Here is a 9,092-nt window from a genome sequence, read left to right as displayed (position 1 = left end):
GATTAATTCAAAAAACATTTTACTTTATTTGTTTTTACTGATTCGCAAAAAAGTGTGTTAAAATAAATAATTTTTCTTGTTCTGTTTTTTTTTTCTGTTTGTTAAAATCTTTCTTATAAGTTATTTTATGTTTAAAACTTGATTTGTCTAAAGCGTTGTGGTATGTGTACTGTTGACTTGTTTTTTTTTATATAATTTTAATCAAATTGTTTTATTAAGTAATTACTAACAAAACTTCCTCAAAAGAAGTAAGCATTCTTTAAGCTAAAAAAAACTTTCTTAAAGTTTGCTCACCTTTAATAACTAGAGGTTACTTTAAATGCTTATTATATTAACATTTATTATAAACATGTATACCAGTTTCATATCTTGATTTTTTGTCAATGTAAAAGTTTTCTTAAATTTAACTATCTAAACTCTAGCTGTTTAAAAGTAAATAAATAAAATAGATAATGGTTTTATTGATTTTCCATGAACAACTTGGAAAATTTTTATTGAGTTTTTAAGTTTAAATATTGAAGTTAATAACTTTTATGTTATTGACAAGAATATAAAAACTAATAACTTAAAAAAAAATTTGGACTTTTTTACAAAATGTATCATAATATAACACTGTTTAGAATAAAATTTTTGTATTCTTTTTTTAGGTATTGTTATTCTGTATGCTGAATTTGATCATGGAAAACGATGGAACTGTTACAAATAATTTGAAGAATTTTTCTTGTGATATTTGTAAGAAAAATTTTAGATGTAAGCTACAGCTGATTACACACAACATGATTCATTCAGGAATCAAACCTTTTAAATGTGAAGTATGTGAAAAAAATTTTAATCAGAAAAGTAACCTAAAGCGACATATGATTGTACATAGTGGTAAGAAGGGTTTCCAATGTGATGAATGTGAAAAAAGTTTTAATCGGAAAAGTAACCTAAAGCAACATATGATTGTACATAGTGGTAAGAAGGGTTTCCAATGTGATGAATGTGAAAAAAGTTTTGCTCAAAAAAGTAGTTTGAAACGACACATGTTGATACATAGTGGTGAGAAAGATAATCAATGTTATGTTTGAGGTAAATGTTTTTCTCTGAAAAGCAACTTAAAAAAACATTTTGTAACTCATACCAAAGATAAAGCATTTAAATGTGAACTATGCGAAAAAAAATTTACTCGAAAAAGTAGTGTTAAGACTCACATGTTAGTTCATACTGGAATAAAATATTTTCAATGTGAAGTTTGTAAAAAGAATTTTTCCCGAAAATGTCAATTAAAGATTCACATGTTGTCACATACTAAAGTAAAAGATCATGAATGTAGTATTTGTAAGAAGAAGTTCTCACAAAAAGGTCATTTAGTCACACATTTTAGAATTCATTTAGGAGAGAAACCTTATGGTTGTGCTAATGTGGTGAATGGTATACAACTAGTTCTCAACGTTGTAGGCATATACGTACTCATCATAAGGAACTAACTAAGGAACAACAATCAGAACTGAAGTGTAAAATATATAGAAGCATTGTTTACGATTACTTGGTTTAAAATAAGATTTTAGTACTCAAGTTTTGTTTTGTATGTGAAAAAAATTTTAATCAGAAAAGTAACCTAAAGCGACATATGATTGTACATAGTGGTAAGAAGGGTTTCCAATGTGATGAATGTGAAAAAAGTTTTAATCGGAAAAGTAACCTAAAGCAACATATGATTGTACATAGTGGTAAGAAGGGTTTCCAATGTGATGAATGTGAAAAAAGTTTTGCTCAAAAAAGTAGTTTGAAACGACACATGTTGATACATAGTGGTGAGAAAGATAATCAATGTTATGTTTGAGGTAAATGTTTTTCTCTGAAAAGCAACTTAAAAAAACATTTTGTAACTCATACCAAAGATAAAGCATTTAAATGTGAACTATGCGAAAAAAAATTTACTCGAAAAAGTAGTGTTAAGACTCACATGTTAGTTCATACTGGAATAAAATATTTTCAATGTGAAGTTTGTAAAAAGAATTTTTCCCGAAAATGTCAATTAAAGATTCACATGTTGTCACATACTAAAGTAAAAGATCATGAATGTAGTATTTGTAAGAAGAAGTTCTCACAAAAAGGTCATTTAGTCACACATTTTAGAATTCATTTAGGAGAGAAACCTTATGGTTGTGCTAATGTGGTGAATGGTATACAACTAGTTCTCAACGTTGTAGGCATATACGTACTCATCATAAGGAACTAACTAAGGAACAACAATCAGAACTGAAGTGTAAAATATATAGAAGCATTGTTTACGATTACTTGGTTTAAAATAAGATTTTAGTACTCAAGTTTTGTTTTAATCTACAAGAAAACTTAATTTACTTGTTGTGTTTTATAAGTTTATGAAAATGGAATAATTTAGATGAATTGCATTATGTGTACAATTAACTGTCCGAATAAATGATTATTATAATTCTATTTTTTGATGTTTTTAATTATTAAAATCTTCTTTATTTTATTTTAAAGTTTGTAAGCCATATGCATTACTTTGTTCATAAGGATTTAACTGAGGAACAACAATCTGATCTGAAGTGTAAAATATATAGAAGCATTGTTTATGATTACTTGGTTTAAAAAAAGATTTTGAAAAACTAATTATTTCTCAACCGAACAAATTTAATTTTAAAAGTGTTGTGGTATTTAATAATTTTTATAAGTTTTATAAGTTATTAAAAGTATACTCGAGCCCTTGGAACTAGACTTTAATAATCATTAGATTTTAGTGACGTTAGGGTTAAATAGTTTTGGTTAAATAGTACGTTAGATTTATTTTTGAACATTTTTTTTTTAAATAGAATATCATTAACCAAATAGGCTATTTTATGTAGGTTATGTTTATGTCTTAGATTATGTCTCCAGTAACTTACTAACTGACTGCATACGATTAGTAAACAATATGCTAACAGTAAAATGTTACAAAACTTATCTCTAAGTTATGAACAAAACACACTTTGATTAGATGCAATTTACTTTATTTTCAATAATAATTCTTAGTTCTGAAGAAATAAACTATTAAATCACGACACAAATAAAATCTATAAAAAGTATCAACAATCGTTAAGTTATATAAAGTACTATAATCAACTCCGCGATGTAGACGTTTTCTTGATTCTCGAAAATAAAACGTTGAATTTAATCGTAACTTGATGTGCGGAATAACTAATTCACCAACTAAGCGCATATTTAAATGACAAAAACAAATATATATGCATTGAAATGAATAACAACTCCTAAAAATGAAACTTTTTTTTTCATTACTGGAAGCACGTCACGAAAACTGCGTAAAACAAATTACAACATCCGCTTTAAAATAAATTTATCGTGTGATTACTGCGACATTTTCTTTTTTACTTATTTAAACAAATGTTTTTTGCTCGGATTTTAATAAACACAGACATGTTTTTTTCCCACTAGTTAAACAAAAAATCGATCAAAGCTGCGATTAAAAAAAAAAAAGTACTCATCCGAGAAACTCTATTACTTATTGTTTCAAAAATAACATAGTTTATAAAAATTAAAAAGTAATAGTTTAATAACTAAACTGTAATTTAAAATATAAAATATTTTTAACACATCATTAAAAGTTAAATAGCTACATAACTTTACAATTAAGAAATTTATCAGAAAAGAATACAAAACAAATACACTTAACAATTTTTTTTAGCTTAACCTCTTAAAAAAATTAACTTTTTTTTTAAAGTCTCTAAATAGATTTTCATATTAATAAAAAGTTACAACTTTTTGTCATTTTTAAAATCTGTTTTGTTAGTTTTGCGAAAATATCTATATTTTATTGTCAAAAGGGCTATATGATAAATGTTAAAAATTTTAGACTGCTATTAGTAATTGATTATTTTCTATTCTGTGTTATAATAATTTTTTTTGTTGAAGGAATCAAATACTGCCAAACTTTTTTTTCCCTTTAGCTAGTCTTGATACACTAGTTTCTGATTTTGTTCTGGAAGAATTGTAATAGTCTGAGTCTTTTTAATAAATTTTAAACTGCAATGTTGGCACTTCATTTTTTGGTTCACTATCATATTTTTTATTGTAATCACTATTTTTCTGCTGTTGGTTCTGATGTTTTTCTTTGCTTAGTTTACATTGTTTTGCTGTGAAAGCAAAAGCTTGCTTATAAATTCTACTAGCTTTTATTTTCTACTGTTGGAGGTTACTAGAATGATGGTTTGCGTCAAATATTTTTTGTTGAAATTTTTGGTTGTAGTTTAAATTCTTATCTACAGCGTATTTAGACCCTTGAACTGTTTTACCATTAGGAGTTGTCACGTTTGCGGCTTCTGACATGTTATTTTTACCTACGACAATATCAAACTTGACTTTTTCTCCTTGTGCAAGAGACCTTAAAAATTTTTTCGGTTTGTTTTGTATGATAGCTGTATAATGAACAACAAATATCGCTGTTCCAATCATCACGATGAATATGAACTCACGGCAATTGCTTCATTTATAGTATGTTTTATATCAGAAATTTAATTTAACTTATTGTTTGATAGTTTTAACACTTCACATAAAATTATTTTATGACAAGAGATAAACAACAGCAGGTGATCTAACGCGCAATCAAAAGTCAAACGCCGATTTAAATGCATTAGATCAAAGGTTAAATTCTTAAATTATCTATGCGGCAGCTCGTCAAAAAAGTCCTTAAGATAACGATTATTTCTAGATATCAGTTTCGTTCATAGTTCAAAAATATATTCTTTCTAATAACTATAAAACAAAATCAATCGTGCGGTTTGAAGTGCTATTGAAATCAAAAGATCAGTTGCGTATAATAAAATGTATAAAAAGTTAGATTTTAGAACAACATTATTTTATTTTATTAATAAACGAAAACTTATTCTCTTTTTTTCAACTTCAGTTCGCCTGATATTAAACACTACATTGAATATACTCTGCATCTGTATTTAAAAGTTCCGGCAATAATCTTTAACAACAAATAAAACAAACTAAATTGTTTTTTTAAACAAACACGGTAGTTGTGTAATAAACATAACTTGTATTTTGACGATTTTAGTTTATATTAATCGTAATAGATTGAAAGTTTAACGTTTTTTGTTCACATAAATAAAGTTTTTTTTTTCAATTTAGCTAATAGTAATTTTACTTTATTTGAAAACAAATCTAAAGTTAAATATAAACTAAAAATACGTACGACTCTAATGATTAGTTTTTAGTATAAAATAAGATATTTGATAAAATACAATTAAAGTTCATTTTATTTTCTTTAATCATTGTTTATAAACATAATTAATAAATATATTTAAATCAAAAAAATTTTTAATCTATATAGAAAATATAAAAGTTATAAGACAACATAGTCAAAACTAATAAATGTTTTCTAAATTTTAACTTTTAAAATAAATGCTTTAACTACTAATGACTTGTTTAGACACCTTATGAGAATTAACGTATATTATTTATTATTATTATTACAACTGATATCTATAATAACGATAATAATAAAAGAATCATGTTATATAAAAACGCGATTTAATTATTTATAAAAACATCAACCAGCAAAATTTAAAATAGTATAACTTGTTTTAAAACTGATATATTGTTCTAATAAGTTATAAGTATTTAGAATTTTAAACTTTTACTTTTCTAGGTAGTCAATAACTATACTTCTATATATTTTACACTTCAGTTCTGATTGTTGTTCCTTAGTTAATTCCTTATGATGAATACGTATATGCCTACAACGTTGAGAACTATAAGTTACCATTTTCCACATTCTGCACAACAATTTGGTTTCTCTCCTAAATGAATTCTAAAGTGATCAAATAAATCACTTTTCAGTGAAAACTTCTTCCTACAAATATTACATTCATGAGCTTCTACTTTAGTGTGTGACAACATATGATTTTTCAAATGATTTTTCCGAACAAGTTTCTTTTCACAAACTTCACACTGAAAGTTTTTGTTTCCGCTATGAACTAACATGTGAGTTTTTACATAACTTTTCTGAGTAAAACATTTGTCACATAGTTAACATTTAAATGCTTTTTCTTTAGTATGAGTTACAAGATGCCTTTTTTATTTACTATTTGTAGCAATTTCTTTTTTACAGAAATAACATTGGAAATCTTTTCTTACCACTATGTACAACTATATGTCGTTTCAAACTACTTTTTCGAGTAAAACTCTTGTCACATATATCGCATTTAAATGGTTTGACTCCTGAATGAATCTTGTTATGTGCAATCAGCTGTGACTTGTATTTGAAAGTTTTCCTACAAAAATTACAAGAAAATATCTTCAAATTGTTTTCAACAGCTTCTTTATTTTCCATGTTCACAATGAGTTTACAAACAACAATAGCTGGTTATAAGTATATTTAAAAAAAAAAAATGCACATTAAAGCAAATAATCGTCGAACATATTTAGTAAATTTAAAGAAAACTTTCAATTCATTATAGTTTTAACACATTTTTATTAAAACTTTATTTTTATTTAGAGTCTTAATGCGAAACTCTTACATAAAGCAGATGAAAAATAAATTTAAAAATAAAATTATATTAAACATTCTTTTGTTAACTTTGCAATTGGATATTTGGTATAAGTTTAAGTTTGTTAATGCTTAACTAAATAATTTGAGTTTTTTAAAGTTTTAACAAAAGCTAACACTTTAGAAACGTCACATCTAATTAGACTCCTAAATAAACTATGTTATGTACATAAATATGTGTATATATAAAGTTATCTTTTAAACATTCCATGAAATATCCCTCAAATTGTAAACATTTTCCGTATTCAATGAAATAACAAAACAACAACAACTAAAAATTAATAAAACTTTTGTTTAAAATTGCAAAAAACTATAACAAAGTTAGAAAAATATTTAAGCTCAGTATTCGAATTTTAATTGAATTTTATTAAGTTTAACAATGATAAGTTGTTTTTTATCACTTTATAACAAATATAAACTGTTTATATTAAATGAGTTAGTAATTAATACCAAAGGTGATGTACTTTTTAAGCAGATATAATTGAAAACTTATATATTTAATGGTGTCAGAATGTCAATTTAAAAAGCTTTGAAAAAAATTTATCAATTTTTTTATCAATTATCAGCAGAGGTTGCTCATTGTGCCCTGTATAGCGTGCTTGGGGGCAATCACCCTAACCTCTGGACTTTTGTTGATCTTTTAAAGACAACACAAAACTCCAGAGACTTGAGCGTTGAGCTATATCTGGCATAACACCGCCACCAAAAAACATTAGATTAAGACAAGCTGATCAGAGGTTGCACACTCTTGTCTCCGAATTCGGCAAAAACACCAATTTGATTGAATTTCTTAGGGTATTTCATACAATTTTTCTATGGACTAACATTTTTGTTTTTAAATTTTTGTTCATGTTCGTTTAATTTTTTGGTAAGATATTTTTTTAGACTAACTTATTAGTTTATTTATTTTTGTCCGAGTTCGTTTTTCTCTTTAATAAAAAAAAATAAAACTAAAACATTTATTCAATGTAATTAGTTTAGGTTTCGATGGAGTATTCTTAGGTAAGAATTATCAGTTCTTCAGATAAAAATTTAACTGAGGTAGAAATTTATCTTAATACATTTTACTAGCATATAATCTTTTACAGTTACGGCAGAATATATAAAATATTTAACTGACACTGTTAATTTTTTTAATCTTTTTTGTTACACCAAGCATTTCAGATAATAGAGGTTTAATAGAAATATTACCATTAAAACTTTCATTTAATTATTCAGAAACAATACGCATATTTATTATGTATGTGCCCCTTTTAATTTTCAGTTAGATACCAAGGGTATTGCCCAAGTTTTAATCTAAACTAGTAACAAACGGCGTTGACACAACTTGAGTCCTAATAAATTAAAATTAGTTGTTCTTAAAAATAGTGTATTAAATGTTAAGTTTATCGTCAATTTAGTTAATTCTATTAAAGTTAATACGATAAGTCTTTTTTATTTTTACAAAACTTTGTAGCCGAAAATATAAAGAATTAAACTTAGAGTAAGACAGATATTATAGTATTTTATTGCATATAAGGAATTAAATAGCATTCATATTTAAAACAAAATCAGTAGATAAATTTCATAATAATACAGTAAAAGCAGATTTTAATTTGCTTGTAAAACATTTCTGCTACTTTATATTCTTGAGTTTTATTACAAAGTTTTAAAAAACTCGGTTTTGTCTTAACTTTGTTATGAAAATAATATTTAATTTTCTATTTTTAATCTTGCGAATAAAAAAATGAGTTTTTTGTAAAAATAAATACATTTTCTAGAATTTCTAAAAACATTTTTCTAAAATCTTAAAACAATATTGTTTATTAGTTAGGAGTTAATTTCTTTCTAATAAAAAAGTAAAAAAAAATAAATAGACAACATTTTGAAAGTATGGGGCATTCGGCAGTAAATGGTGAAAGCGATATGCTATTTACCTAATTATCATAGACAACCCGTGGTCTCCAATATCTGTATTGAGATATTGGAGACCACGAGTTGCTTGAGCTTTAGGAATATTCCAATAGGAATCAGACGCCTAATCCGTTAAAAAATGCAGCGATAAAACAATTTAGATAATTACTAATCAATTTTTTAACGAGTTTAAAATCTTGACAATATTAATTGCGATAATGTTTTATTTTGCGAAGTTTTACTATTATAATATTAAGAAAAACTGTATTTTGTTTTAGCAAGTCTACAATTGTTTTACAAGTGTGTAGTTGTGGTTTATTGAGTTTTATTCAAGAGATACTTGATGTAGGGAATGTTTTGCTAAAAAAAACTAATTTATTTGCGGTTATTTGTACTTATACTTTTATCTGTGCATTTTTAGTGCTTAGGTGCACAATTTTATTTGCAAAAGAGCATTATACTTCTACTTCTAAGTGCACGATATATGTTGCAACTAACATAAGTCGCATAGAGGAGTAATATTTCGATCTTTTAAGTCAAATGCACAATGATTTTTTGAAGATGTTGCCATAACGTAAATCGTCAGCGAACGAAGTATTTTAGTTCAAAATTGCAACCTATTAAGTCGCCAAAAGAGCGCAAG

General features: G+C 25.6%; 1 pseudogene; it reads left to right on the top strand.

The window, feature by feature from the left end:
- The first annotated feature begins 677 nt into the window (after nt 1-677).
- Nucleotides 678-2,224, top strand: LOC145844319 (uncharacterized; annotated as a pseudogene).
- Nucleotides 2,225-9,092: the final 6,868 nt, after the last annotated feature.

The sequence above is a fragment of the Thalia democratica genome, chromosome 9 (genome assembly GCF_965202585.1).
Source record: "Thalia democratica chromosome 9, ktThaDemo2.hap1.1, whole genome shotgun sequence".
NCBI lineage: Eukaryota > Metazoa > Chordata > Thaliacea > Salpida > Salpidae > Thalia > Thalia democratica.
The sequence above is the reverse complement of the archived record's forward strand: the minus strand, read 5'-3'. Positions and strand labels throughout refer to the sequence as shown.